The sequence below is a fragment of the Melospiza georgiana genome, chromosome 3, assembly GCF_028018845.1.
Source record: "Melospiza georgiana isolate bMelGeo1 chromosome 3, bMelGeo1.pri, whole genome shotgun sequence".
Lineage (NCBI taxonomy): Eukaryota > Metazoa > Chordata > Aves > Passeriformes > Passerellidae > Melospiza > Melospiza georgiana.
Window position 1 is genome coordinate 55621341 of NC_080432.1, and position 4763 is coordinate 55626103.

Here is a 4763-nt window from a genome sequence, read left to right on the forward strand (position 1 = left end):
ATAACATTTAGAGGGAAACAGATGTACTTGGGTTGTTTATCTGAAATAACTCCTCATACCTCATAGCCCAGCTTTGTAAAATCTTTTTCTAACTTGAACATTTAATGTGGTCACTCCTTACAGCAGTAATCATTAGTGATGCACAATCATCCCAAAGGAGATGTACTTTATAGTCCTGCTTGTAACTGACAGTAAAAAAAGCTGTAGAAGTGTATGAGCGTAAATACACTATGTTGAATTCCTTATTAAATAATGGTATTAAATTCTTACACCACTTTCTCTTGTTGCTAGATCTCTGCAAAATGTCCTATCCCTTCCCTCAGTGATACTATCCAAAACAGAAACATCACCTGCTGTCTAATGCATAGAAATATAAGGGCACAATTGTTAATAGCTACAGCTGAAATAAATGGCTGAGGATATGACTGTGCTCATTCCTTCCCTTATTTCCCAGTAGCCCAGTTGTCATGGCAGGAGAGGAGTGTGTGTGTGGCGCTCAGATGTACCAGTAGCTTTCATCAGTGGAGCAGAATGTTTGGCACCAAGGTTATCACCTGCTGATGTCTTTCTGGGATTGCCCAGCTATGAAAAATTGCGTTTAAACCTACCTTTAACAAGTCCACCCACTGCCCTGTGTTTCCTATCTCAGAAGTCCTTCAGGCTGCTGAAGTTAAATAAAGAATAAAGTTAAAACCAGGGTTAACTCTGCTGAAATTAATTGTGAGATTAGCAGAAGGAAGGCCTAAGGTGGAGCAATTTTTGTGTTACAAAACCAGGAGTCAGCACACTACTAACTTCACAGCCTGGGGGGAATGGCAGCAGAGGCCAAGGTTCAATGGAATCACCTCCAGAATAGTAATTAGGCCGGCATCTGAATTTCACACCATCTCCCTTGCTCCTGCAAAGTGAGGAAATCCTTTTTTCAAAACCCCTCTACCCAATATCCCCACATTGCCGCATCACCCATCTGGGGTGAGGGGAATTTGTGTGCAGCTGCTGCTACTGAATCCCCCTTGGAGAGGGGCAAGGGAGATCTTTTTGCTCCAATTGCAACTTGTTTTCCCAGGGAGCCAGGGCAGAATAGTGGGGAGCTTTGATGGGGAGGTGGATATCATGACAAATTTGGGGTGCTGAGCTCTCCTGGGCAGTGATACTACAGGAGAGCAGGATCTGCAGGCCTATCCCTGGTGTTGCCAGTGAGCACATGAGGACAGCATGTTACTTTCCCTCCTTGCTGCCCTTTTCTACTTGCTGTTCTGTAGCTACCCAGCCTAATCCATGGGATCTTCCAGGCTGATGTTGTCCTTCCTAAGGTCTTTGCATAGTACAAGAGGCATTTTTGCAATCAGTCACTGCTGTGGTATGGATGTTCCATTGGATCCTCAGGATTTTCAGTCCCTCTCTTGGCTTAAGTGCTGCATTGTAAAATAAATTTGAAAATTGTAGCAAACCCTTAAGGCTGGCCTTGTAAACTTCCTGCAAATTTCTCATGGTAGAACAAAGAAATAATATAAATATTTAAATATGATCAAAGTGTGGAAAGGCTGTGATTTTTTATCTGCCACCGGGCACTAGGGATTGTGGAACGTTGTGGCTGAGGGCTGGGGTGCAAGAGTGGGTCTGAAGAGTTGGTGGCACCAGAGGAACAAGCTTACACAAGCTTCAGATGGAAAAACTGAGATCAAGTATACTGTGCAGGGAAGTCTGTGCTCCCTACATGTTTTTAGGTTTTTGAACAAAAATTAAGGACAATGAACAAAGGTTTTAGGGGCGCTCTAACCATGAGTCCCATGCCTGGTCTGCTGTTTCATGTATGTAAAACACAGTGGGCTACAGAGATGGCCAAAGAGACCTGGCCAATCCTCTGAGCTAAATCTCTAGTTCCAGGTAAAAATAACATTTGTCAGATCCAAGTAACAGAAGAACTTACAGGGACTGGAAATGATGCTTCTTATTCCTGTGTTGTAAGGAACCCTTGATGGGTGAGTACAAGAGAAGGGCACTCTGCATCCAGATGGGCTCCCTGTCCACAGTGGGAGTGCTCACTGACACAATCTCAGGGTCACTAAAACAGTCTCAGTTCCCACTAACACTGTCTCAGAGCTCACTAAGAGTCTCTGAGAGAAGCTGTGATGGCATCCTCTGAGCAGTCCAATTAGAGGCATCACCCAACAGAGGCCTGCATGAACTCTGCTGCAGCTGCAGGACAAGTCCCTCCTCCCCATGCCCTCTGTGCTCAAGGCGCAGATCAATGTAAATCAAGCCAGTCCTCAGCCAGGGAAACAAGGTTTCTCCCAAGCAAACCCTTGCCCTTTTATTTGTTTGTGTGACCATATTTGTTGGATCTCTTCTTTACCAACTGCTGTCTGAAGTTCAGGAGACACTGGCTTTTATCTTTGTTTTTCTCTGCAGCTGTGAACTATGATAAACACGATAAAGTGATGACCTAACGTTTAGGGTTAGGTCTTATGGAAAACCAGCATTTTTCCTCATTGCTGTAGGAGACAGCAAAAGTGCATGGTCCTTCTTGATATGAGCTACAGCAGCCTGAGAGCATCATCCTGAGCAGCCTCTCTCCTCACGGGGCAATTGCCTTTCCTGGGATGCTGCTGCTGCTCACATCCCACAGCACCAGCATACACATGCTCTAAAGCAACAAGGTATACAAATACTTTGAAAGCTGGCCGAGGAAGATGGCCAAGAGCTGTGAGGAGGAGAAAGCTTTGAGCAGCGCTGTAACTGAAGCATGGTCTCCACCTCCTCAGAGGAAGGGGGTCTTGGAGCTGCCTGAGGAAGGGAACAGGCTCTCAGTGGTGCACAGCAGCACTCGGCAAGCAGCCCTGCCCTGTTCCTCACACCCAGTGCTTTCCAGAGCTGCCTCATTATCTCATTTCAAGAGTAAAATCTGATTAGATTTAAAAAACAATCAGTAAAATTGAAAACATGCAGATTCTCCATGTGCAGGAGAGCAAACCCTTGGGTTTGAGTGTTACTGGATGGAGAATACAGCTGCAGCTGGCTGGGATTTCCCCTCCCACCAGGACAGGAGCAGGCTGTGGACCTTCCCTGGAGCTTGCCTGGGCACTGCTGCAGGAAGCCTGCACTCACGGACACTCTGTGTCCACAGTGACCATGGGGTTATCAGTGACCCATCACAACTCCTCAGCTGAAGGCTTTTGGCCATGCTCCTGTGTTACTGAAGTCAACAAGAACAACGCAACCCATTCAAGCAGGAACAGAATTTGGCCTGACAGAAGCAAACAGAAAAGCTGAGACAATGAGCCCTCTCAATTGCTCAGAAATAATCTTCCACCTGATGGGCATAAAACTGTATTTACAGAAAAGGCCAAGCTGATTTTCCATAACTCTCCTGCAAGGCAGCTCTCTTTCCTCTGCTTGTCTTATAAAAGCAGAGAAGACAGCATTCACAGCACTGTTAATTTAAAATAAATCAACAGATTGGAGGCATCTTTCCAAATAGACAACTGTGTTTATTAGTACAAGATACTAGTAAAAGCAATCTGTAATGAAGATTTCCTCATTTCTTTGTTTTATGTTTATTATAGCCGCTCCTCTGTTGCAACAAATAAAATTGACATGAGGATTATTAGAGTCAAAGGCAGACTTGGATTTTTTTTTAATGTGCTTGGAGTAACTAACACAACAGACAGCACTGTAGCAGGAACTGCAAAGGGAGTAGTTGTTTCATGTTACAAGGCAGACCAACACAAATTTATGTGGGCAGTTTCCTGGGAAGTGATCCAAAAAGAACTTTAGATGTCACCATCCCCAGCTCCACAATGCTGAAGTTTCACTGTCTATTCCCAGGGCATAATCTCCAGCCTCAAATTAGGTTCTTAGCATGGACAGAAACAGGATGCAAAGTGGGATGCCACAACTCAATACTGAGCACTGCAAATCACAGCCTTAATGGAAATGAACCTCCTAAAGTCTCTATTTAGGCACTGGAAATAGAAAACACAGATTAGCAAACACTTAAAATATATATGAATAAATGTTTATAAATTGTTTTCTCATCAAGAGATGCTGATCAACCTTGTACTTCTGGAAAAAGTGATCAGGGGAAATATGAAAAATATATTCTGTAGAACTTTCTGACATCAATAAAGGGCTAAAGTATATAAGCCTTTTTCAGGGTTTTAGTAATCAGCTCAGGTTAACAGCTTGAAGCAAAATAACCCATCTGGTTGTTATTCTGTAGTAAATACCCTAGGGCAGCATGTATTGGTTTGTTAGTAAGCAGTGGAAGTGCAGAATCAGAAGGCTGATTTGAAAAATTCTACATTTTGATTAACCGGAACATTTTGTTAATTACATGCTACATGAAAATATGAGTTTGAATATAGGCAAAATAAAGACCCCCCCACAATATGCATTTATTCTCTGCAAGAAATAAAGCATGAAGAACTGCCAGTACTGAACCTCAGCCATGTTTGCATACTGCAGTGCTGCCAAAGGCAACAGTGTGAAAATCTGCAAGACCCACATTCGTCCCTGGTGTTATTCAGCTCATTCAGGTGGAGATACAGCTGGGATAAGTTAGTCTCAATAGGGATTGACAGACAGAGCTGCCTGTCAAGAGAAAAATCAGTGTTCTGCTCCCAGGAGAGGAGCAGATACCAGCCCACAGCACAGGAGTTGGTAATGCTCTCTTTCCTCCATGTGAAAGTGCAAACCATTCCCAGCAATTGGCTGACCCACACAGCTTCATATCCAGCTGTAGGGTGGTTTCCAGCCTTAAC